The sequence below is a fragment of the Trichosurus vulpecula genome, assembly GCF_011100635.1.
Source record: "Trichosurus vulpecula isolate mTriVul1 chromosome X unlocalized genomic scaffold, mTriVul1.pri SUPER_X_unloc_1, whole genome shotgun sequence".
Classification (NCBI taxonomy): Eukaryota; Metazoa; Chordata; class Mammalia; order Diprotodontia; family Phalangeridae; genus Trichosurus; species Trichosurus vulpecula.
Genome location: NW_023494377.1, coordinates 10,068,958 through 10,095,983, shown reverse-complemented (window position 1 = coordinate 10,095,983; position 27,026 = coordinate 10,068,958). Strand labels below are relative to the sequence as shown.

Sequence of the window (27,026 nt, the reverse complement as noted above, 5' to 3'; positions counted from 1 at the left end):
AAGGGCAACTAGATGGCACTGCAGTGGATTGAGGGCCAGGCCTGGAATCAGGAAGACCTGAGTTCAAATGTAGCCACAGACACTTATTAGCTGTGTGACCCTGGGCAAGTCACTTCACCTTGTTTGCCTCACTTTCCTGTAAAAAGGGGCTGAAGAAGGAAATGGCATCTTTGCTGAGAAAAACCCAAATGGGGTCATGGAGACTCAGATAAAGCTACAACAACTCAACAACAACATGTCAGGCACTGTGCTAAGTGCTTTATAAATATGATCTCAATACATCCTCACGATAATTAAGGAAACTAACGCAGCCAGAAGTTAAGTGACTTGTCCAGGGTCACCCAGGTTGTAAATATCTGAAACCAAATTTGAACTCAGGTCTTTCTAACTCCAGGCCCAGTGCTCTGTGCACTATGGCTCCACCTACTGTCCTGGTAGAGTGAAAAAAGCAAGATCAGGAGAACAATGTACCCAATGACCACAGTAACACAAAGGAAAACAACACTATACGGTATCTGAACGTCATTGGCCAGTCTTGATTCCAGAGAACAAGTGAGGACACATGCCTCTCTTTTCTTGATAGAGAAGATGGTAGGCAAAGTGAAAGGTGGATGTTGTCGGACGCAGTCAAAGTGTCAGTTGTTTTTGCCTAACTGTACTTCGTTACATGGGAAGGATCTAGTGAGAAATAATAATTTTTTTAAAGAAAAGCACCAGCCCAAGTGAACCTGAGTTTTAGTCTCAGTTTGCTATGTACTCTCTGGGTGATCGATCAAAGACAAATCATTTCGCTGCTTTGAACCTCAGTTTCCACATACGTAAAATGGACAAAGCAAAACTTGCACTCCTACCCTAAAAGAATTGTTGTCAGGAGAGTATTTTGTGCCTTCTGCCAATCAGTATCAGTCATTATTATTGTTACTTGCCAAGTGAAATCAGCAAGCTTTGATTAAGTAAGGCACTGAAGATACAAAGATAAGAACCAGGAAGTTCCTGCCTTCAAGGATCTTATATCCTACCTAGGAAGATATGACACAGTACATAAACAGGTAAACATTAGGTCATTTAAGAAGAGAGAGAGCATAACCTGGGGGATGAGGGAAGACATTAGTGATAAAGTGGAACACAAACTGAGCCCAGAAGAAAGGAAAGTATTTTGAAATTCAATTTGATTCAGTATTTATCAGCCTGCTACTCTGTGTCAGTCCCTGTGCAAAGCAGTAGGCAAAGCAAAAGTCAGCTCTCAAGATTACGTTCCAGTGAAGGGAGATAAGTCAATCCAAAATATAGCCAAAGAAATATTGGTGGCATCTTGAGATGGTATTAACAATAAGAGGTGAGCAGGGAAGGCTACACATTGGAAATGAAGCTTGGGCTAAGCTTGCATGAGATCTAGGGGCTCTAAGAGGCAAAGATGGAGAAGGTGGGTATTCCAGGCATGTGCAAAAGTATGGTGGTTGGAGATGAGGCAAAAATTGAGTAAGTAATCCAGTTTGGCAGGAACACTTAGTTTGTGAAAGGAGATGAGAATGGAAAAGTAGGTTGGTACTAAAAGGCCAAAAACCTCCCTCAGGTCAAATACAATGGAAAATATCAGATTCAAATTGCTAAAGTTAGAGCATACAACCTTCTTTTCTGTTAAATGGCAAACTACCAAAAGGTAAAGTGGCTTGTATGGCCAGACACAGTCATTCTCTTAGGTATTTTTGTTTAACTTTTCATTGGCAAGTACTGACTTGTGAGGTAGAGGTCGGTGCCTGTTAGGAACTAGTTGATGTGTCCAAACAAAATAGATCAATAAAGAAAGAAAACAGAAAATCTACCCCATCCACTCACTCTCTAAAGAAAGGCATATGGTGTGTTTTTGTTTTTGTTTTTTTGGTTTTGTTTCTTCTTTCTCATGATTCATTCCATTGGTCATAATTCTTCTTTACAATTTGACTATTGTGTATATAAGTTTAATGTGAAGTTATATGTAGAAGATATATCGGATTCCATGCCATCTTGGGGAGGGAGGGGGGAGGGGGGAGAAAATCTGGAACTCAAAATCATGCAGAACTGAGTGTTGCAAACTAATAATAAAAAATCTTAACTTAAAACAAGAAAAAAGAAAGGCATATGGTATCTTCAAGGCCCTGATTGATTGTTATCTGGAAAGTTTCCATACCTATTCCATCTCATATATCAGTCGATGTCAATTGTCTATGCCTGTGTCCGTATCTGTGTCTATGTCTATTAGTCTGTCTCCTCTGACTTTCTAGAGCCTTTAGACAATGCATATAAAATTTACCTCAATAATCCACTTTTCTAGGGATTCTCATGTGTAGGTGCTGTCTTAGAAAAGAAATGTGCCTTTTGGTATTTCCTACAGCAGAGTCAAGCACAGTAGGCCAAGCAGGCCAAGAATTGCAGATCAATATGTCATAGCTATAATATCGAGTTGGAAAGAAACGGTTTCATGTGCACACATTTTATGGAGGAGAAAACTAGGCCATGAAAGGAGAAGAGAGTTTTTCAAGCACACATGGCCAATAATTGTTAATTCCATTGCAATCTGATTGACAGTGAAACAAATTGGGACTTTAGATAAGCTGGACTTTCTGCCAAGGCCAGGCAGTGAGTCAGCTGTGCCAGCGGACTAGATCTGAGGTCACTTAATAGTCAACAACTTCACAAAAACAAATTCAACGAGCATTGATTAAGCATTGATTCTATGACAGGCACTGTGCTAGGCACTGGGGATTCAAAGGCAAATGAAATATAACTTCTATCCTGAGGCTTTTTCATAAGCATAGAGGCTACTAGTGAATCCTCTGTCCCTCAAGGACTTGCCATCTGGTATCAACCCAAAGTAAGGAGTGGGAAGTAGGGGGAAGGTACAATTCCAGTCGATGGGGGTTTCTTGACCCACACAGGGTTTTCTTCTCTTCTCTTCAACACATGGACCTACCCCCTAGGCCTGGATAAATCAATCTGCAGGCCCTCTTGCCCATACCTGCCCTTATTCAAGTCCCAAAGGGGCCTGGTTTCCACAATGACTATGGGACAAGGTCTGGAATATTTTGCTACCACTGATACACTGGATTGAAGGTACAGAAACTATTCCTAGCAGACTATGAAACCTCCAAGGGAGGAATATCTTGACAGATCAGCTAGTTTACCCAGGGCAGATACTGAGATCGGACCTGTATTAGGTCACACAAAGAGGGATGTAGGATTGCTATCTGAGGTGGAAACTCCACTTTTCCATACAAGAATGGTTACTTTGGGGGCAGCTAGGTGGCACAGTGAGTAGAGCACCAGCCCTGGGGTCAGGAGGACCTGAGTTCAAATGTGACCTCAGACACTTGTCACATGTACTAGCTGTGTGACCTTGGGCAAGTCACTTACCCCCCCATTGCTCTACCTTCCCCCCTCCAACAAAAAAGAATGGCTAACTTTTTAGAGACATCTCTTTCCTTAGGGGCCACAGATGGCTCTGGGGACAGAGCTCCCTTATGATGCCAAAAGATGGGTGAGTGGGATGTTCTTATCATCCACAGATTAACAGAGAGGAGACAACACAACACTGGATATGGACAGGAGACCAGGCAAAGACTCTGCCTCTTGCTGTTACCATCAACAAGTCTCTGAGCCTCAATTTCCCTAATTTAGAAAACAGGAATAATACCTGCATGCTTTTATTCACCAGTTAATTCCTTACAATGCTAGCAAAACATATGTGTTTATTCTTTGCAAAAAGTGTACAAGTAAAGTATTAATAATCCTCACAAGACTAAATAGCTGCTCATGGTTCTCTACTTGCCCCCCTCCCAAGTTGTCCTTACAGTCTTCCTTCCTAATCTAGCCCCTGCTCTAAGGCTCTGGCACTTCAATGTGCATGTTGATGTTTGTGTAAATATCCTCTCCTCTCAGTTCATCAACCTCTTCAACTCCCATGACCCTGTAAATAAAGTCTGTAGACAGTAACTTGGCTATTTACTTAAGCTGAAGACATTATCTAAAGGTGACCCAAAGTTCATGAGTTAATAGGTTTCTCTAATTTTTTAAAAACAATTCATATTTATTAAGCTGTGGTGGGTACTCAGATCTCTCCAATTAATTAATGACAAAGAGGTAGCAATTTCTGTAGTCAACAGAGAAATATCCGACTACCACCTCAGATTACCTGAGAACTCAGGAGGATGAGAATGAATATCATAATGAGTCAAACAGCAGACTGAGAGGTGACAATGTTGTATAGGATCCAAAACGCTAAAGTGTGCCACACCCTGGATCTCACCATCCCCCATATACTTTCATGATCAAACATTCTGAAATTCCTCTATCCTACAATAACGTCCTATCATTGTCTCACTTTTCCTAAGCTTATTCCTCATCCTCATCTTGACCTCCAGTCCCTCCATTCAGTGCTCCTCCAAGCCATCTGGCTTCACGTTCTTACCTTCCCAATTGTCCTTACAGTTAACTAAGTATATTACCTAATCTAAACTGGGTCTTTACTACAGCAAGGGAATTCTTTTACTCTGCCCTAATTGACTCTCCCATTGTTCTAAATGTCCTCTTCTTTTCTCAAAACTCCCATAATTCTACCTCCCTCTCAGCAGAAAACTTCATTGATATATATGGAGAAAATAGAGGCCATTCTCAGGAGCTCCCTCTTCTTTTTTTTTTAATTTATTTAACATATTTAGTTTTCAGCATTGATTTTCACAAGAGTTTGGATTACAAATTTTCTCCCCATTTCTACCCTCCCCCCCACTCCAAGATGGCGTATATTCTGGTTGCCCTGTTCCCCAGTCAGCCCTCCCCTCTGACACCCCACTCCCCTCCCATCCCCTTTTCCCTTCCTTTCTTGTAGGGCAAGATAAATTTTTAAGCCCCATTGCCTGTGTATCTTATTTTCTTGTTGCATGCAAAAACATTTTTGTTTGTTTTTGAACATCTGTTTTCAAAACTTTGAGTTCCAAATTCTCTCCCCTCTTCCCTTCCCACCCACCCTCCCTAAGAAGTCAAGCAATTCAACATAGGCCACATGTGTATCATTATGTATAACCCTTCCACAATACTCATGTTGTGAAACACTAACTATATTTTGCTCCTTCCCAACCCATCCCCCTTTATTGAATTTTCTCCCTTGACCCTGTCCCCTTTCGAAAGTGTTTGTTTTTGATTACCTCCACCCCCATCTGCCCTCCCCTCCATCATCCCCCCCTTTTTTTATCTTCTTCCCTCTTCTTTCCTGTGGGGTAAGATTCCCAATTGGGTATGTATGGTATTCCCTCCTTAGGCCAAATCTGATGAGAGCAATGTTCACTCATTCCCCCCTCATCCGCCCTCTCCCCTCCTCCCACAGAACTGCTTCCTCTTGCCACCTTTATGGGAGATAATCCATCCCATTCTATCTCTCCTTATCTCCCTCTCTCAGTATGTTCCTCTCTCATCCCTTAATTTGATTTTATTTCTTTTAGATATCTTCCCTTCATCTTCAACTCACCCTGTGTCCGCTCTCTCCCTCTCTCCCTCTCTCTCTCTCTATATATATATACATACACACATAGATATATACATACATACACATTCACCCATATATATACATAAACATATATATATGCATATTCCCTTCAGCTACCCTAATACTGAGGTCTCATGAATCATACTTGTCATCTTTCCATGTAGGAATGTCAACAAAACAGTTCACCTTTAGTAAGTCCCTTGCAATTTCTTTTTCTTGTTCTTTTTCTTGATTACCCTTTCATGCTTCTCTTGATTCTTGTGTTTAAAAGTCAAATTTTCTATTCAGTTCTGGTCTTTTCACTGAGAAAGCTTGAAAGTCCTCTATTTTATTGAAAATCCATATTTTGCCTTGGAGCATGATACTCAGTTTTGCTGGGTGGGTGATTCTAGGTTTTAATCCTAGCTCCATTGACCTCCGGAATATCGCATTCCAAGCCCTTCGATCTCTTAATGTAGAAGCTGCCAGATCTTGGGTTATTCTGATTGGGTTTCCACAATACTCAAATTGTTTCTTTCTGGCTGCTTGCAGTATTTTCTCCTTGATCTGGGAGCTCTGGAATTTGGAGACAATATTCCTGGGAGGAGCTCCCTCTTCTAATACATCTCAAAACCCCTTGACATCATTCTTCATTACATCTTTCTTTCCTCCACTTGTACTCTTCATCCCATCCCTTCTCTTCTCCAGCAGATTGCAACCACAATCATCCCCACTCTCCCTCATTTTCAGGGTTTTTCTGTCTTCTGGTTCCTTCCCTGGTGTTTACACACACATGGCCATGTTTCTCCCATCCTCAAAATATCTTCCCTAAATCCTACTGTCCTCTTAAGTTATCCTCTTATATCTCTTCTTCTATCAACAGCCAAATCCCTAGAAAAAATGCCTATATTCCTTGCCTCCACTTCCTGTCCTCTCACTCCTTAGCCCCTTGAAACCTGATTTCCAAGTTCATTAATCAAAGGAAGCTGCCCCCCAGTTACCAGTAATTTCTGAAAGGTAAAATACTAAGGCCTTTTCTTCATCTTCATCCTTCTTGACCTCTCTGATGCACTGAATTGTTGACCACCATTTCCTTGTGACCACCCTGGGGCGACTCTCTGGGTTTTTGTGATATTGCTATCTCCTAGTTTTTCTCCTACCTAAGGGCTCCTTTTTAGTCTCCTTTGTTAGATCATCCAGTTCTCATCCCTTAAAAATGGATGTTCCTCAAGGCTCTGTCCTGGACCCTCCACTCTTCTCTCTCTACATCATCTCTCTTAGTGATTGCACCAATCAGCTTCCATGGGTCCAATTTTCATCTTTATGGAGATGATTCCCAGATCTAGATGTGCAGCCCAAGTCTCTCTCATGAGTTCCAGTTCTGGATCACCAAATGTCTGTTGGACATTTCAAGCTGGATGTCCTGTAGGCATCACAAATTCAACATGCCCAAAAGATAACTTAATTATAACTTCCTTCAAACCCTTCTCTTTTCCAGACTTTCCAATTTCTATCGAGGGCACTGCCATGCCTGAGAAGAGTAAACAAATGGAGGAAGGGCTGAGGGGGAGTGGCCATAAATGAACCTTCATTTTTTAATCTGAAAAAAGACAAAGGAAGGTTTCATGTCCACTTACAGTTTGGCTCAGAAATGAGTCAAATTAATTTCATGCAAAACAAACTTTCTAGTCTTGAAGGGGGAATTAAAAAGGGAAAGGGGGAGAGAATCAAATGAGAGCTGTAAAAGGATTGCCTTACAGCATTGAGGGCTAAAATGAGATTAGATTATATAACATAAACTTGTAGTGGACCTAGTTAGCACCACTTCAAGACTTCCTCCAGCTCCACTCAGCAGCATATGAGTTGGAATGAAGTGTGCAGATGGTGAAAGGAATCCAGGCTGGGGGGGTTTAACATGGTATAATCTGTGACAGGTTAAGAAGGCAAGAGAGTCCAGTGTAGAAGGTAGTATAGAACTGAGCTGGTTCACCAAGGAGATGGTGATAGGGAAGGGAGAAGGGTATAACAAGGGCAGGGGTAAGGGCCTAGGCAAGAACTGAGTGGTGGGGGGATTATATATGTATCTATTGTTTCCCATGCTAGAAGGTACAATCCTTGAGTGTGTCTTGTTTTGGTCTCTTTCCCCTGCAGTGTGTTATACTGGATAGAGAACTAGCCTCAAAGTCAGGAAGCCCTGAATTCAAGCCCAGCCTCTGCTACATACTGGCTGTGTGACCCCGGGCAAGTCACTTAACATCTTAGTGCCTCATGCACCTCTCTAAGACCAGAAGTTGAAGAGTAGGTGCTGATCAGGATGAAATCACACATGTGGTTAAAAAAATCCCCAATGTCTAGTACAAGGCCTGGTGCATGGTTGGGGGTTGTCCTTCATTCCTGAAGAGGGTCAAAATGACATCACTATATCAGAGTCAAGGTACAGTGTGTTCAACTGTGGCTGATCAGACCAACACAAGCTCGGAAAGCTCTACCAAAGGTCGGGTACAGTCAGTCCATATGAACATTGGGAGTGGAGATGTCTCTCACTTTGCGCATCTCACATTTCGTTTAAGCTACTTCAATTCTGCTTTGCTCACAGAGCACAGTGCCTTCTTTGATATGAGCATGCTATGCTGGGTGGTCCTGTGCTCATGTCTCCCATGTCTCACAATTGATTCCAAAGTTCTTCAAAGAGATCTTGAGAGTGTCCTTGAATTGCTTCTTCTAACCTCCATGTCAGCACCTGCCTTGTGTGAGTTCTCTGTAAAATAATCTTTTTAGGCAAATATATGTTTGGTATTCAGACAATGTGGCCAGCCCATTGAAGTTGTGCGATCTCTGCAGTAGAGTTTGAATGCTTGGCAGTTCAGCTCAAGTAAGGACCTCAGTGTCTGGTACCTTATCCTGCCAGGTGATCCTCAGAATCTTCCTAAGACAATTCAAATGGAAGCGATTCAGTTTCCTGGAATGGCACTGGCAGACTATCCAGGCTTCACAGGCATACAACAATGAGGTCAGCACAACAGCTCTGCAGACCTTCAGTTTGGTAGGCAGCCTAATACATCTTCTCTCCCACACTTTCCTTCAGAGACTCCCAAGCACTAAGCTACCTCTGCCAATGCAAGTGTCAATTTCAACATCTATGTGGACATTCCTGGAAAGTATACTGTCAAAGTAAGTGAACTTATCCACAGCATTCAGAATTTCTCCATTTACTGTAACCGATGGCTCCACGTATGGATAGTATGGTGCTGGCTTGTGGAGAACCTGTGTTTTCTTGGTATATTAACAAGGCAAAATTAGCACAAGAAGCAGAAAATCAATCCATACTTTGTTGCATCTTGTGCATAATCATCTGCAAACAAAAAAATCATGTACCAACTCTCTCTCCACTTTATTATTTTTATTTTTTTGGTAAGGCAATTGGGGTTAAATGATTTGCCCAAGGTCACACAGCTAGGCTAGATTTGAACTCAGGTCCTCTTGACTTCAGAGCTGGTGCTCTATTCACTGCACCACCTAGCTGCCCCTCTCCCTTTGTTTTAGTCTTGACTTGTAGCCTTTTCAAGTTACACCCCAGTACATAGTAGGCAAGAAGCAGTTAGGTAGTGCCATGGATAGAGTGTTGGAGTTCAAATCTTGCCTAAGACACTTACTGGCTACGTGACCCTAGGTAAATTACTTAAAGTCTGTCTGCCTCAGTTTCCATATCTGTCAAATGAGGATAATAATAGCACTTACCTTGCAGGGTTGTTGTGAGCATCCAATGAGATAAAGTAGGTAAAGTGCTAAATAAATGCTAGCTAGTAGTAGTGGTGTTTGTGGGCACTCACTAAATGCTTTTTCAATGGCTGATTGCTGACTCAAAGGTCAGCCAGCCCTTAAACAATTCTTTTCAGGAAATCCCTTTGGATTAGGCAAGGAGGGTGCCCGATATAGCTCATTTCAGCCTCTCTTCCCCAGTATGAGGTTCTTCAGGCATCACTAGATTATTAACACCCTTCCTCCTACTATTTAAGTAATATTCACCAATTGGCTAACCTGCAGGGGTGGGGAAGCTGTGGCCTTGGGGCCACATGAGGCCTTCTAGGTTCTTGGCTGCAGCTTTTTGACTGAGTCCAAGTTTGACAGAACAAATCCCTTTATTAAAGAGATTTGTTCTGTGAAGTTTGGATTCAGTCAAAGGGCTGCACTTGAGGACCTAGAGGGGATTTGTTCTATGAAGTTTGGATTCAGTCAAAGGGCCACACTTGAGGACCTAGAGGGGATTTGTTCTATGAAGTTGCGATCCAGTCAAAGGGCCACACTTGAGGACCTAGAGGGGATTTGTTCTGTGAAGTTTGGATTCAGCCAGAGGGCTGCACTTGAGGACCTAGAGAGCCACAGTGGCCTTGAGTCTACAGCTTCCCCACCCCTGGAATGTCTAAAATAGGCTCAAAAGGATGGCTGGTGTCCAAAGGGTAGGTCAGAACTCCAGAAGACATCCATGTAAAGCAGCCTGGCATCTTAGACCTTGTCACTGTCTAATTCCCAAGTGACCTTGCAAATCAAAGCATTCTCCCTTTACATGTAATGTCTTTAGTTGATTGGGCTTACAACAGACACTCTGCAGGCCGTGGACTAATAGCAGACATTAACTTGCACCTCTGCTAAGGAGTCACTTTTGCCTTTCCTCTTGCTGGTGGCCTCCTGCCAACAGCTTGTACTAGGGCTGCTCTTGGCCTCTTAGCCTCAACACCTCAGTCATCACTAATGACCCTGAGGCATTTGAGAAGAAAGCTTTACTAAATAAAATCAATGTACCTAAAAATAATTAAAACAAATGCATCCCAGTGCCTAATCAGGGATCCAGCCAAATGACCACACTGGCCCCAATAGGGCCTTCATGAGAGGGACATGCTAGAAAATATTGGGGTCACCACACTTCTAAGCCAGGATACTTTCAGAAGAAGGTAATCAGGCTGATAAGGGGAAGGGAAGATCATGCCCTATGAGAACTGGTTCAGGGAACTGGGAATGTTTAGCTAGGGCTATCATGGAAAAGAAGGTAAAGGCTTGTTCTGCTTAGCTTCAGAAGGCAAAACTAACTAGGAGTAACGGTAAGATGTCACAGAGGGGCAGATTTCAGTTCAGTATAAGGAAAAATTTCCTAACAATTAGGAAATTTCAAAAAAGAAGGAGCTACAAGCATGGGGGGATTCCCTATCACTGATGGGTTTCAAATGGAGTTAGGATGATCACATGTTGGGATGCTGTAGGGGGGTTCCTGATGAAGTATGTATGGGTAAAGAGATGTCTTCTGAGGTCCCTTCCAACTCTAGACAACATGAAGTCATCTTGCCCCCTCCCACCCCCCCAGCCCCATCTCCAAGGCGAACCATTCCAGAAGGGCAAGCTCAACACTTCCAGAAGGCTCCAGACAGTCAGCAAAGTCACAGGACCATAGAATATCAGAGTAGGAAGAGACATGGGAGGAGGGTTAGGCCAGAATAAGGTGGTTTGATGATCACTTTAGAGCAGTGGTGTCAAAATCAAATAGAAATGGGGGTCACTAAACTGTACTATACATCAGGATCCCTACAGGCACCATACTGACTGAGAAAGCCACACATTAACATTATCTGTGTTCTATTGTATTTTTAGTTATTTTGAAATCTGGTGGGCTACACTTGAAAGTGTTGAGGGCCACAATGCCATTGGCTGTGGGGTTGATACCTCTCCTTTAGGGGTCGATAGTTAAGACAAAGGGAATCAATTGTTCAAAGTCACCCCACCAGTAGGGTGTGATGAGAGGATTTACCTCTCATTATGAACTTGGACTCTGACTGCACAAATCATGCCACATCATACCCCTATGAGTTTTCTTTATCTCCATGGCACCATTTCCAAGTCAACTAGCTCATGACCACTGTACTCCTCCCATTCTCCTTCATCCTCACTTCAACCTCAGAGCTTTACAGAAGGCTTGCCCATCAGAAAGATGCCCAATATACCCAATGTCAAACTGGCCTTCTAGCTCACACACACCACTCCATCTTCCATCTTGATGCCTTTGCACACACTCTCCCTCATAACTAGAATGTGCTCCCTCCTCTTAGAATTGGCTCAGCTACCAAATTCCTTTTATAACACGAATATGGTGCTGATACCTAAACTATGAAGAGCAAAAAGAGATTAAGAAAACCATAGACCAATTTCCCTAATGAATATTGATGCAGAAATTTTAAATAATATACTAGCAATGAGATTATAGCAACATATCATGAAGATCATACACTATGACCAGGTGGGATTTATATCAGGGATGCAGGACTGTTTCAATATTAGGAAAACTATCAGCATAATTGACCATATAAATAACAAAAACAATGAGAATCATGTGATTATCTCAGTAGATGCAGAAAAAACTTTTGACAAAATACAATGTCAAGTCCTATTAAAAAAAACTAGAAAGTATAGGAATAAACGGAGCTTTTCCTTAAAATGATAAATAGTATCTATCTAAAACCACCAGCAAGTATTATATGTAATGGGGATAAGCTAGAAGTTTTCCCAATAAGATCAGAGGTGAAGCAAGGATGCCCATCATCACTGCTATCAGTCCATATCATACTAGAAATGCTAGCTATAGCAATAAGACAAGAAAAAGAAATTGCAGGAATTAGAACAGGCAATGAGGAAACAAAACTATCACTCTTTGCAAATTATATGATGGAATACTTAGAGAATCCTAGAGAATCAACTAAAAAACTATTTGAAATAATTAACAACTTCAGCAAATATGTAGGATATAAAATAAAACCACATAAGTCATCAGCATTTCTGTATGTTACCAACAAAGTCCAACAGGAAGTGAAATTCCATTTAAAATAACTGTAGATAATATTTGGGAGTATACCTTCCAAGACAAACCCAGAAACTATATGAACACAATTCTAAAACACTTTGTACAAATAAAGTCAGATCTAAACAAGTGTTGAACTATTAACTGCCCATGGACAGGCCAAGCCAACATAATAAAAATGACAATTCTACCTGAATTGATTTACTTATTTAGTGCTTTACTAATCAAACTATCAAAAATATTTTATAGAGTTAGAAAAAATAATACCAAAATTCATCTGGAAGAACAAAAGGTCAAGAATATCAAGGGAACCAATGAAAAGAATGTGAAGGAAGGTGGCCTAGTAGTACCACATCTCAAACTGTGTTACAAAGTGGTAATCATCAAAACAATTTGATACTGGCTGAAAAATAGAGTGATGGATCAGTAGAATAGATTATGTATATGATACACAGGAGTAAATGACCATAACAATCTAGTGTTTGGCAAACACAAAGATCCAACCTTTTGGGACAAGAACTATCTAACAAAAAAATTTCTGGGAAAACTGGAAAGCTGTTTGGCAGAAACTAGGTATAGACCAACATCTCACACCGTACACCAAGATAAGGTCAAAATGGGTTCATGATGTAGACATGAAGGATGATGCCATAAGGAAATAGGGGGATATAGAACATTTTGCCTGTCAGATCTACAAACAAGAGAAAGGATGTAAAATGGGTAATTTTGATTATATTAAATTAAAAAGATTCTTGCACAAAGGAAACCAATATAGCCAAGACTAGAAGGAAAATAGAAAACTGGGGGAAAATGTTTTACAGCAAGTATCTCTAATAAAGGCCTCATTTCTCAAATATATAGAGAACTGAGTCAAATTTACAAGAATATAATATAACTCATTCCCCAATTGGTAAATGGTCAAAGGATATGAACAGACAGTTTTCAGATAAAGAAATCAAAGCTATCTATAGTCATATGAAAAAATGTTACAAATAACTATTGATTGGATAAAGGTAAATTAAAACAACTCTGAGGTACCACCTCATACCTATCTAATACAACAAAAAAGGAAAATTACTAATGTTGGAGAGGATGTGGGAAAATTGGGACATTAATGCACTGTTAGTGGAGTTGTGAACTTATCCAACCATTCTGGAGAGCAATTTGGAACTATGTCCAAAGGGTTATAAAACCATGTATACCCTTTGACCCAGCAATACCATTACTAAGTCTGTACTCCAAAGAGATCAAAGAAAAGGGGAAAGTACTTATTTGTACAAAAATATTTATAACAACTCTTTTTGTGGTGGCAAAGAATTGGAAATTGAGGGGATGCCCATCAAATGAGGAATGGCTGTGGAAGTTGTGGTATGTGATTGTGATGGAATACTATTGTACTATAAAAAATGACAAGGGGGATGATTTCAAGAAAAACCTGGGAACATTTATATGAAGTGATGGAAAGTAAAGAGAGCAGAGCCAGGAGAACATCATACACAGTAACAGCAATATTGTACAAAGATCAAATATGAATGATTTAGCTCTTCTCACAATACAATGATCCGAGATAATTCCACAGGATTTAGGATGAAAAATGCTATCTCCCTCCAGAGAAAGAACTTACAGTGTCTGAATGCAGATTGAAGCATACTTGTTTTAACTTTCTTTATTGTTCTTTGTTTTTTTTTTGTTCGGCATTTTCTTTTGTAACATGGCTAATATGGAAATATGTTTTGTATGATTGCATAAATATAATCTATCTATCTATCTATCTATCTATCTAATCTATATTGCCTTCTCAAGCAGTGGGGAGAACAGGGAGGGAAGGAAAGAATTTGAAACTCAAAATTTAAAAAATGAACATCAAAAATTTTTGTTGACATGTAATTGAGGAAAACAAAATAAAAATTAAATGGAAAAGAAAAAGAATCAGCTTAGCTCACATTCTTTCTCCTACATAAAGCTGTTCCTGATCCCCCTGCCCAACTACTAGTCTTTCCTCTCCCAGACTGCCCCTTCAAATTACTCTATATTTATTTTGTATATACAGGTTCCCCCAAATGTCTTAGTATGGTTTTAAGAGCCCAGAACCATACTAAGACTTCTGAAGTATTCGGTATTTTGTTTATGCTTATGTGTGTACCCTGATAATGTAACCTCTTTGAGGGCATAGACCAGTAGTATATTGTTATCTTTGTATCCTCTTGGCCTGGCACAATGTCTATCACATAGCAGACCCTGATTAATTGACAGATTGAGTCAAACTCATTGACCCAATTGTTGGAACACAACTTAGAACAGTGAATGTCAGAGCTGGAAAGGGGCCTCAGAACAGAGAATGTCAGAGACGGGATACACCTAAAACCACAGAATATTAAAGCTAAGAGGGACCTCTGAATGTAGAGATTATCTAATAATATGTGTGGAAAATAGCTTCAAACTTAGGAAAAATCACCTCATTCCGCTGGGATGAGCACCCAGTTGATATTCATCAGAAGGGATGAGCCTGGGAAAAGTCTAGCAAGCTGGCATGTTGGGACATGGGAACTATTCGCACCAAGTAATTCAGCCAGCGAGCAGATGTTCTGAACTGTTCAGGCCGGCATTTACTGAACACTGAGTGGTTGTCCAAGCACCTGGCCCATCCTTTCCTCTTCTTTCTTTGTTATCCATGTGATGACAGCCTTCTCAACCAGGGGTATCCCCAATCCCCTCAGGAAATGGGAGGCAATGATAGGAAGTAACATGCCTTAGACAGGGGTTGTCATGTCTAGAAATCCTGGTTTCTCTTCTTAAGTGTTGGCTAGGGGACCCTGCATTCCATCAAGTCACAGCACAAAGTTGTCAACAATGCGATGCTTTCTAATCATAACATTTCCGAGCTGAAAGAGCCCTGGCCCTCTGAAAGGCCAGCTAGTCTCATCCATATCACACTGGATGCCCTCTACAGTACCCTGGACAAATGGTGCCTGGGCCAGAAGACCTCCCTTGGGGCAGGCCCTTCCTAGGCATGTGCCTTCCCAGAGTGGCCCATTCCCCTTTGGACCAGCACTAATGGTTGGGAAATCAGCCTCATTGCAACTTTTGCCCACTGCTCCCAATCCCAAACAAGTCTACCCCTTTTTAGTCATGATCATTGTTCAAATACTGGAATAGAGATTATATCACCCTCTCCCTCAATCTTTTTCTGGTCCAGATTAAACATTGCAGATCCTTCACTAAGACAACTTTAGCTTTCTAAGACTACAGGTTACAGACAAGCTACATATCTCCATTTGGGAGACAGTATGGTATGGGGAAAAGGCCTCTTTATACCTTTTCATTCTTCTTATACCCACACCTCCTCCCTCCCTCCAAATACTCTGCAATCCAGTGACAGTCACCTTGCTGTTCCTTGATCAAGATTCTCCATCTCCTAGTTCCAAGCATTTTCACTGATTATCTCCCAAACACTAAATGTTTTTTATATAAACAGAGACTTAAATAATTGAAGTATTAATTGCTCTAAAAAAGATAATACTTCTTAATTTACTTATTCAGTGTCATATCAGTCAAACTACCAAAAGATTACTTTATAAGATACATAAAGAACTGACTCAAATTTATAAGAATGATGAGAGCCATTCCCAGATATATAGTTGATCAAAGGAAATGAACAGGCAGGTTTCAAAGGAAGAAATCAAAGCCATCAATAGCCATATCAAAAAAGTACTCTGAAAGAACATAAGAAAAAATACTATTGGAGAAATTAAAGCCACTCTGAGGATCCTCCTCACTCCCATCAGATCGGCAAGGATGATTAAAAAGTAAAATAACAAATGAAGGGGTTACGGGAAAACAGGTTTGTTAATGCATTGTTGGTGAAGCTGTGAATTGCTCCAGCCATTCTGGAAAACAATTTGGAACTATGCTCCCAAACTTACTATTCTTTGCATGCCCTTTGACCCAGTGACACATGTTTACAGAAAAAGTCATATTTTTGTTATTCCAAAGAAATAGAAACTAAAAGAATGCCAATAAATCTGGGGAATGGCTAAATATGCTATGGTACATGAATGTAATGGAATATTGAGTCATAGAAAGTCATGAAATAGATGGTTTCAGAGAAACCCAGGAAGACTTTTATGAACTGATGCAGAGGGAAGTGAGAAGAAGCAGGAGAACAATTTGTACGAAAATAACAACATTACAAAGACAAAACAATTTTGAAAGATTGGAGATTTCTGATTAATGTAGTAACCAGTCATGATTCCAGGGGGGCAATGAGCAAACATGCTACCTACTGAGACAAATGATCAACTCAAGATGCAGAATGAGAATATGCTTTCAGACATGACCAATTTCTATTTCTATTTCCAATATTCATTTCTATTGCTTGATTATGTATATCAGTAACAAGAGTTTTTTTTCTCTTTGTCTTTTTTTCCCTAATGGGAGGTGGTGGTAGGAGGGAGAGAAGTATAGGGAAGCGGATTTTAAAAGTAAAAGAAAGAAAAGAGGGTCATAGAGGCATCTTTTCTAAAAAAAGAAAATGCACCGAAGAGAATAGAAAGAAGGTCAGAAAGAATTACAGATAAGTAGCTCAGCTTTGGAAGTTACATGTAGAAATGGTTACATTCACATTTATTATCTTTAAAAGAAAAGCAAGCTGTACATAACAGATCACTACAGTTTCATATCATCTTTTTTTTCTGTTTTACTATGTATATAGAAATGTCCATTTTATTTGATGTTTGTTGAGTTCAGAGTAGGAAAAACAATGAAGAGGTCGGACTAGTTCTACCAGTTCCGAGGGCCATCTCAGCTTTCGATCTATGATTTAACGACCTTGGCTCAAATGCCAGCCCTTGTTTCATTCTTAGTCCTAGCAATTGCTGTTCGTGACCTTGAGAAGCATTTTAGCCACTCTTGGCCTCAGTTTCCTCACCTGTAAAATAAGAGAGCGTAGCTAGACTAAGGTTCCTTCCAGCTTTAAGTTTATGATCCTATTAATCCTTACTCGTGGGACTTCTAAGTGTCAGAACAGTCTGGAACAAATGCACACACACACACAGACTCCATCTGTAGGGGATGAAGACCCTCAGTCACAAAAGTTAAGGAGCAAGTGGAAATGGGGCACAGAGAAGATAGTCAAGTTTATTCTAACTGCAGCAAGCTTGTTCAGGCGTAAGATGACTCACTTGGACTTGGAGGCCTCGAAGGCCACTTCTAGCTCTGACATTCTATGTTCTAAAGCAGCTAGTAGATCACTGAAGTCAGGACCACCTAAAGCAAAGATGTGTCAATGATCCTCTTTTCTTTCTTTGCAAAAAGGGAGCCTCAGATACTTATCAGCCTGATGTGAGGCTGGGCAAGTCACCTAATCTCTGTGTGCCTGTTTCCTCAACTGTAAAATGTGCATGATAATAGCATCTACCTCCAGGGTTGTTGTGAAGATCAAAAGAGTCAATATTTGGAAAGTTCCTAGCATAGTGCCTGGCACATAGTATGGGCTTCATTAATCCTTCTTTCTTTTCTTCTTTCCTTTCTTCCTTCTGTCATTCCTTTCATTCCTTTCTTCCTTCTTTCCTTCCTTCCTCCTTCCCTTCCTTCCTTCCTCCTTTTCTTTTTTCCTTCCTTCCTCCCTTCCTTCCTCTCTTCCTTCCTTCCTCCTTCCCTTCCTTCCTTCTTTTTTTTCCTTCTTCTCTTCTTTCCTCCCTTCCTTCCTCCCTCCCTCCCTTCCTCCCTGTCTTCCTTCCTTCCTCCCTCCCTCCCTTCCTTCTTTCCTTCTTTCCTTCCTTCTTTCCTCTCTTTCTCCCTTCCTGTACTGACATTAGCCAAGTCAGTGCTATAAGTCAAACAGAAAGTGGAATGCCTTATGGGTTATTCAGCTGAATGATCATATCTAGACAAATTACTGGATGGGAAGGCACTGGTGCAGTTATTAATACATGACAATTGGTGACTTTGACCATCTGGGCCCACAAAATTCAGACATTTGTGGCCTATGGGCAAAACAGTCTGGAACCTTCAAATCAGGCTCCAGTGAGTGATGCCAGAGGTTTCCAAATAGTTTTTCCTGGCTCCAGTATTTCTCAGCACTAAAACAGAGGACTCTTTCTCATAGGATTTAGAGAGGTAAGGACCTAGAGGTTGTCTATTCCAGTCCTCTCATTTTATTGATCAAGAAACAGAGCATCCTCTGAAGCTCTTATGCCATATTTCCAGGGAAATGAGGAGAGTGGCATTCTGGTTGTTTTGATGAACAAATCAATCTACAGTCATAATACCCTGATACCTAGGAAATATTAAAAAGATCCCCAGGAAGGTCTCCAGTGTGTGAGATGGATTCAGCATGGCAGATTTACAGGAGGGCAGGGACAGGGATGCCTTGAGATCTCACTGGTTTCTTTTTGTTTGTTTTCTTTTTGGCAGGGCAATCGGGGTTAAGTGACTTGCCCAAGGTCACACAGCTAGTACATGTGTCAAGTGTCTGAAGCCACATTTGAACTCAGATCCTCTTGACTCCAGAGCCAGTGCTCTACTCTGCGCCACCTAGGTGCTGCCGAGATCTCACTGTTAAAAGGAACAGCTAGTCCAGTAAGATTATGGATCAATTGAAACAGTGACAATAATTAAGTCTATCTTATTTAAAGGAGAAAAACAAATTTTGAGCGTAACTAAGATTGTAAGGGCCGTACTTATCTTACTCAAAAGTTGGACAAGGATATTAGCATATCGATTATTTCAATGTCACGGATTTCTGCGTGGTGGTGTTGGGTGGGGAGGGTGAGGGATTGGAGCTCAAAGAGTTCTGTAATCACATCTGTTCTATTTCTTTGATGTTATCAAAAGTAAGCCAGAAGTCACCGTGTAAAGAGACCATTCTCTGTTGGAGTTTGTCTGTGTGGTGTTGAGCTGGGGAGCGAAGGCACAGCTCTTGATGGAGAGTTATTCTCTCGTCTTTTTTCTTTTAAAGTATAGAACTACTGAAAAGTTTGTTACAAATGTGTCCATGGGCAAAATACTCCTGACTTGCATGGTAACTGTGGAGGAAGCAAGCTGAAAAAGTGCCCCCAGAAGTTTGGTTTCTTAAATGAATTTCTTCAGATACAAGAGAGATTAGCCAAGGCAATAAGAGACCAAATGGATCATTTATGTTGGTCACGTCTTGCAAGCTGAGTCGGGAGAGAAAGATAATGCTGGAAGACCTAGAAATTCCAATCACCTCTACCCACCAGGATGGGATCCAGTTCTAGAAAAGGAGATAGAAAGACTGATGCTATGTGGTAGATCTGGGGCCAGAAGACCTGGGTTCAAATGCCAACATCTGCTTGCTTGTTGTAGAGTGTTGGACAAATCACTGAACCTCTCTAGAGCTGTTTAGACGGAAGTGAGGTTCATGGGATGCCCATTCTTCCATATAGGAATACTTTTCATTTCATGTACCCCCATAGTGTGAAACAGAGAATTCCCTCTGTTTCTTCTTTCTTTCCTCCACAGTATAGTCTCTTCCATTTTTATCTTCTCCTAAGAACATAAAAATAGAAGAAAACCACCTGCAGGTCCTCTGTTTCTCTTAGTTAGCTTTCCTTTCACCCAGATTCTGAGGGAACATTTGTTCTCCTCCTAATGTGATGTAAAAAAAATCATCCTCACACAGTCTCTTTCCACTAACTATGTACCTTTCTATCGTTCTCAAGATTCTCTCCTTTCCATTTCAAAGTGTCTACTCAATTCTGGTCATTTAATCAGGAATGCTTGGAAATCCTCTATTTTATTGAATGTTAATTTTTTTCCCCTGTGGCATTATAGTCAGTTTTGCTGTATAGGTAAACCCTGGGTGTAAGCTTTTTGCGTTTATTCCAGGTTCTCTTCTCCTTCATACTAACATCTGCCTAGTCTTGTTCAAACCTGACAGCAGCCCCCTGGTACCTGAAATGTTTCTTTTTGGCTTCTTTGACCCGGAATCTCTAGATTTTGGCTAGTAAGTGGCCAGGAGTTTTCATTTTAGGGTTTCTTTCAAGAGTAACTGGTGGATTCTTTCTATTTTCGCTTTGTCCTCTGGTCCTAATAGGTCTGGGAAGTTTTCATTTATAATTTCTTGAAATAAGGTATCCAAGTGATTTGTCCAAGGCTATATAGCTGCTAAGTGTGACAGGATTTGAACCCAGGCCTTCCTTACTCCAACCTATTCTATCACTATGCCACATCAGACCTAGAAGGGATCTTAAACTGCAATGTCAGAGGAGTGACAGACCTTAAGATGTAAAATATCAAAGTGTAGAGTGAATTTAGAATTGAGAATGTCAGAGCTAGAACGACCTTAAAACACTCTCATAGTTAGAAAGAACCTTAGAATGGAGAATTTCTGAGCTAGAGAGAAGTTTAGAACATAAAATGGCAGACCTGGGAGGGATCTTGGGACATATAATATTGGAAACAGGAGGGATTTTAATATATATATAATGTCAGAGGTAGAAGAGAATTTTAGAACAGAGAATGTAAGAGCTGGAATGTACCTGAGAACAGAGAATATAAGAGCCACAAAGGATCTGAAAACAGAGAGTATACGGGCTTGAAGGATCTTGGAACAGAAGAGAACTCTAAGGACCTTAGTACAGAGAGTGCCCGAGCTAGTTAGGAGCCTAGAACACAGAATTTTAGAGCTGGGGGGAACCTTAACAGGGAAGGGACTTGTCCAACGAAACAAAAAGAGCCAGTAACAGAGAAGGGCCTTGGTCAACTCTTCAGCTATACTCAGGGTTTGGTAGAGATGGCAGGGTCCTCAGAGATCATCCCTCTTCTTTCACAGAGGACCAAGCTGAGGCCCAGGGAGGGAAAGACTTGCCTGAGGTTGCACAGCAAGTGTGTGGTTGAGCTGGAACTCCTAACTCCCAAAGGAGTGTTTTTCTCTCTACCTCATGCTGTCTTCATGGCTGTCCTCAGGGTGAACTCGGAGAATAATAAGAGGCTTGGGCTATGACAGATTTTCAGAAGAACACATACTCATAATCAAATGCAAACATCAAAGCCAGACATCAAGGGCCTTTGATTATCCCCCCTTTGGGCCGGGATGTACTCCATACTGAGGAAATGGAGTATTCAATTGCAGGGGTATTTACTGACAATAAAAAGAAAAGGCATCATATGAAACAAAATGAAAGGCAAGCAGGAGAGGCTGAAGCCACACCAGTTTCTAGGAGGCCTTATATTCAGCAGCCTCTTTCATTTTCACCTGCCCCACCTTGGATGTCTTGTTGGGTCGTTGGAGAGCCCAAGACAGGAAGACTGAGGCCAAGTCTGGGGAGGGGGGTAGTGGGGAAGGGAGGCTCAGTCCCACAAAGTTTGCAAGAGTGCAGTGGATGGTTAGTGGGGGTGACCCCAGTAGCCTGTGACTCTCAGCTTCCAACAGCTAGAGGACTTGGGTGGATTAAGTGCCCACAACAGGGAATCATCAGACCCTGAAGTGGATCAGCCTGTTGCCCCCAACACTGGAGTCTAGAATAAGAGGGGCCATTCCCAAGCATTTCATCCAACTCCTTCCTTTCCCTCCTGGGAAAATGGGGCTTAGGGAACGAAAGTACCCTGGCCAAGGTCACCTGGGTGGCCAGTGGCAGACTCAAATCCAAACCTGGGTTTCTAGCTCTTTCTGCTGGCCACCACCAACCAGAAGTATTTTTAAGCTGGTTTCAAAGGCATAAAATGAACAAGCCTGCCTATTTCCCAGCATTATTTTCATACCCACATGTACAAAGAATGTATTCATAGACCCTCTGAGTGGGAAGGGCTTTCCGAGGGCAGGCAGTTCAATCCATACCTGAACAGGAATCTCTTTGACAATATCCTGGGCAAGTGGTCATCTAGGCACTATTTGCAAAGCTCCAGTGAGGGGGAGTCTACACTGCCTGAATCAGCCCATTCCACTCTGGGAGAGGTCTAATGGTTTGTTGTCATTGCCGCTGTTGTTCAGTTGTTTACGACTCTTTGGGACCCCACTTGGGGTTTTCTTGGCCAAGATACTGCAGTAGTTTGCCATGTCCTTCACCAGCTCATTTTACAGATGAGGAAACTGAGGCAAACAGGGTGAAGTGACTTGCCTGGGGTCACACATCTAGTAAGTGTCTGAGGATAGATTTGAACTTAGTCTTCCTGACTTCAGGCCTGACATTCTATCCACTGCACCACCTAGCTCCTAATGGTTTAGCAAGGATTTTTTTTTCTGACGCTAAGCCCAAATCTGACTTCCTACAACTTCTTCCTTTTTCTCTGAGACCAAGAAGAACAAGTCTAATTCCCCTTAAATGTCTCTTTAAAAGGCAGTTATTAAAGCCTCCCTAAGTAAAACAATGCAAATACCAATCAATCAATAAACATTTATTAAGCCTCTATTATGTGTCAGGCACTGTGCAAAGCTTTAGGGATACAAAAAGAGTCAAAAGACATTTTTGGTTTGCCATTTCCTTCTCCAGTTCATTTTACGGATGAGGAAACTGAGGCAAACAGGGTTAAGTGGCTTGCCCGGGGTCACACAGTTAGTAAGTGACTGAAGCTGGATTTGGGAAGATGAGTCTTCTTGACTTTAGGCAAAAGAAATGCTAGCTATAATTATAATAATCTTATTATCAATAACAATAATGTTAAGCAGCAGCAGCAGCAGCAGCAACCACGATAATAATTGGAGGTTGGACCCAGTGGCTTCCAGCTCTAGATCTAGGAACTTTCTAGAACTTTCTCTGTTCCAAACTCAATATGCCCAGGCTCTTTAAGTGAGCCTTGAATGACAGAGTATCCAATCCTCTCCACATACCTTCACTTCCAGAGGCCACCCAGTCCGCTTCTCTGTACCCAAAATGGTCCAGGAGAAATGAATAGCAAAAAAGAATGCTGGGAAAAATATATTTTAATATAATATAAAATATATATTTTTAATATTTCCCCTGCTCTTAGTCCTACATAACTTCATAAAAATAGTTGGTGGTCTGTCTCTAGTGTCTACACTGTTTTCACTCTTTCCTTCCTTATAGTCAAGGGAGTAAAGTGTAAGATGATTAGAAAAGTGGAGTGAATTGTGGGAAGATGGTGAAATAAGGCAGGAAGTTACCTGGCTCTTCCAAATTCCCCCCAAAATAATTTAAAATAATGCCTCAAAGTGAACTTTAGAGAAGCAGAAATAATTAAAATTGAGGTAAAGCAGTAGTCCATCTAAGACAACTTGGGAGGATGTTAGGAAAGACTTGACAGCCCAGGGGGGGGATTGAAGTGCAGATACTCCCCCCAATCAACAAGCAACAAACCCTGGGCAGCAGCCTTCACTTCAGGAGTTTTTGCTCCACAGACCGAGTAGGGGGTTGGGAACCTGATCAGGAGAAGATAAAGAAGGCCCTCCTCTGCTACCAATGGATGCAGGGCCCAGGCTTGCTGACCAGATGCGGTCCTACATTGTGGCTGTGGGCAAGGAGGGGTGAGCACACTCAGTAAGTGTGGAATGTTGCAGTGGGGCAGGGCCCTGCTGGCTATGGTTACAAGAAAAAGAGTGCAGGTTCCTGGTTTTGGTTCCAGGGCAGAGAGGTGAGCTGATGCTTGTGGCCACCTGAGGGTCCCCTGAGAACAAGAGCGTTTTGTGGTGGTAGAAATGCTGGGGGCATGGTCAGGATTCAGGGGCGGAGAGGAGTACCTGAGGGCACTTACAGATCAAGGCTTGAGATGGAGGAGCAGGGACCACACTTGGTCTTGGATTATAGAACAAAAGGTCAGGGCCCCCAGAAAGAGTTCAGAAAACAATAGCATGAAAAACCTGAAGCCTGAGACATATCCTCACATCTCAAAGCACAGCCTGACCCTAATATAAAGTTAACAGCCAAGAAACAGGACATTAAAAAAAACAAATGTATAAACAACAGAGAAAGAACCCGACCATAGATAACTATTATGGTGATAGCTCAGAAGACAACCTCAGAAGGTTCCACCTCAGAAGACAACACAGCAACTTGTAAAGCTTCAAAAAAATTTAAAGTGGTCACAAGACCCATATATTTCCTGGAAGAACTTCAAAGGACTTTAAAAGTCAAATAAGAGAGGATGAGAAAAAACTGGGAAAAGAAATGAGAGTAATGTAAGAAAATTATAAAAAGAAAATCAACCAATTGGAAAAAGAGATCCAAAAACTTACAAAAGAAAATAACTCCATAAAAATTAGAATTGGGCAAGGGGAAACCAATGATTCCATAACATCAAGAAACAATAAAGTGAAATAAAAGAATGTAAAATAGAAGAGAACATGAAATATCTCATTAGAAAAACAACTGACCTGGAAAGCAGATCGAGGAGAGACAATATAAGAATTGTTGGACTACTTGAAAATTATGATTAAAAAAGAGTCTAGGGCAGCTAGGTGGCACAGTGAGTAGAGCACCGGCCCTGGAGTCAGGAAAACCTGAGTTCAAATCCGGCCTCAGACACTTGACATATGTACTAGCTGTGTGACCTTGGGCAAGTCACTTAACCCCAATTGCCCTGTCAAACAAAACAAAACAAAAAAAAGAGTCTAGATACTATACTTCGAAAAATTTTTAAGGAAAATTACCTTAAAGTTTTAGAGCTAGAGAGTAAAATAGAAATTGAAAAATATCCACTGATCACTGCCTGAAAGAGATCTCAAAATGAAAACTCACAGGAGCATTATAGCTAGATTTCAAAGCACCCAAGTCAAAGAGAAAACATTACAAGCAACTACAAAGAAATAATTTAAATACTGAAGAGCTACAGTCAAGATAACACAAGATTTAGCAGTTTCTACATTAAAAGACTGATATTCCAAAGAGCAAAGGAACTAGGTTTGCAACTGAGAATCACAAAGCTGAGTATAATCCTGAAAGGGAAAAATGCATATTTAATGAACTTTAAGGTATTTACTTTAAGGTATTAACTATAATGGACTTTAAGGTATTTTTGAGAAAAAGGAGTAGAACTGAATGGAAAATTTGACTTACAAGAATCAGGAAAACATAAGAAGGTAAACATGAAAGGCTAATTGTAAGGGATTTAATAAGGTTAAACTGCTTACTTCTTATGTGGGAAAATGATATTTGTTACAATTAAGAATGTTATCATTACTAGGGTAGTTTGAAAGATTATACATAAATAGAAGGCTTAGGGTTGAGTTGATTATGATGGGATGATCCTAAGAAATAAAACTGGGTAGGGAGAGATAAAAGGGAGCAAATTATCTCATACAAACGAGGCATGAATGTAAGAACTGTTACAGTGGAGGGCAGGGCAGAGTGGAGGGTGGGTAGTGTGGCAACTTTATTCTCATTGTAACTGGGTTAAAGAGGGAGTAACATATGCATTTAGCTGGGCATGAAAGTCTTTTTAACTTACAGAGAAATAGGGCAAGGGGAGAGGATAAGAGAGAGATGCTTAGAAGGGTGTATGGATTAAGAAATAGGAGGGCAAGAGGAAAGGATAAAGAAGGGACTTTTAGAAGGTTGTGTGGATTAGGATTAGGGAGGCAGTGGTCAGAAGTAAATTAGGTTTCTGAGGAGGTATAGGGGAGGTAGAGAGACAGACAGAGAGAGAGAGAGAGAGACGGAGGGAGGGAGAGAGAAGGAGGAGGAGAAGGAAGAGAAAGAGGAGTAGGAAGAAGAGGAGGAGGAGGAGGAAGAAGAAGAGGAGGAAGAGGAGGTAGAGGAGGAGGAAGAGGAGGAGGAGGAGAAGGAGAATAAGAATAAGAAGTAGAAACAGTAAGGAAAAATAGTATAGAGGGAAATACACAACTACTAATTATAAATTTGAATGTGAATAGGATGAACTCACCCATAAAATGGAAATGGATAACAGAATGGATGAAGCCTGAACTTGACAATATGTTGTTTACAAGAAACACATTTAAAAATACACTAAAAATAAAGGGCTGGAGTAGAATGTATCAGCTTCAGCTGATGTGAAAAAAAGGTAGGGTAGCAATCATGATCTCAGACAAAGTTAAAGCTAAAATAGATTCAATTAAAATAGATAAGCAGGGAAACTACATTATGTTAGAAGAAAAAGAAAAAAAAAGATCGATGAGGAAGGTGATGGGGGGCACACTGTGAAGGGCTTTGAATACCAAATGGAGGAATTTCTATTTTATTCTGGAGGTGACAAGGGAGCCACTGGAGTTGATTGAATGGAGTGGTGGTAGTGAAGACAGGGTCAGACCTGAACTTCAGGAAGAGTACTTTAACAGATGAGTGGAGAATGGACTAGAGTGGGGAGAGACTTGAGGCAGGTAAACCAACCGGCAGACTACTGCAGTAGTCGAGGAGTGAGAAGATGAGGGGATGAAACCAGGGTGATAGAAGTGTCAGAGAGAAGGAGTTATATGTAAGTGAATGACAGGACATAGCAACAAGTTGGATTGTGGAGTGAGAAGTTGAGGAGGACACTGAGCTTGTGAGCCTAAGTGATGGTGCCTCCAACAGTAATAGAAAACATGGGAAGAGGAAAATGGGGAAAAGAGAATGAGTTCTGTTTTGGACACATTGAATTTAAGATGTTTACTGGAAGCCAATTCTAGATGTCTGAAAGGCAGATGGAGATGTAAGACTGGAGGTCAGCAGAGGGTTAGGGCAGGATAGGTAGATTTGAGAATCATCAGCATAGAGATGGTCATTAAATCCATGGGAGCTGATGAAATCACCACGTGAAGTAGCATAGAGGGAAAAAAGA

The 27,026-nt window shown here is 41.1% G+C and overlaps 1 protein-coding gene across 1 annotated transcript in view; it reads right to left on the bottom strand.

Annotated features, from left to right (window-relative positions):
- Positions 1 to 27,026, bottom strand: part of LOC118832993 (ligand of Numb protein X 2-like) — a gene marked incomplete at its 3' end in the record, with an annotated part of 92,285 nt that overhangs the window by 28,645 nt on the left and 36,614 nt on the right.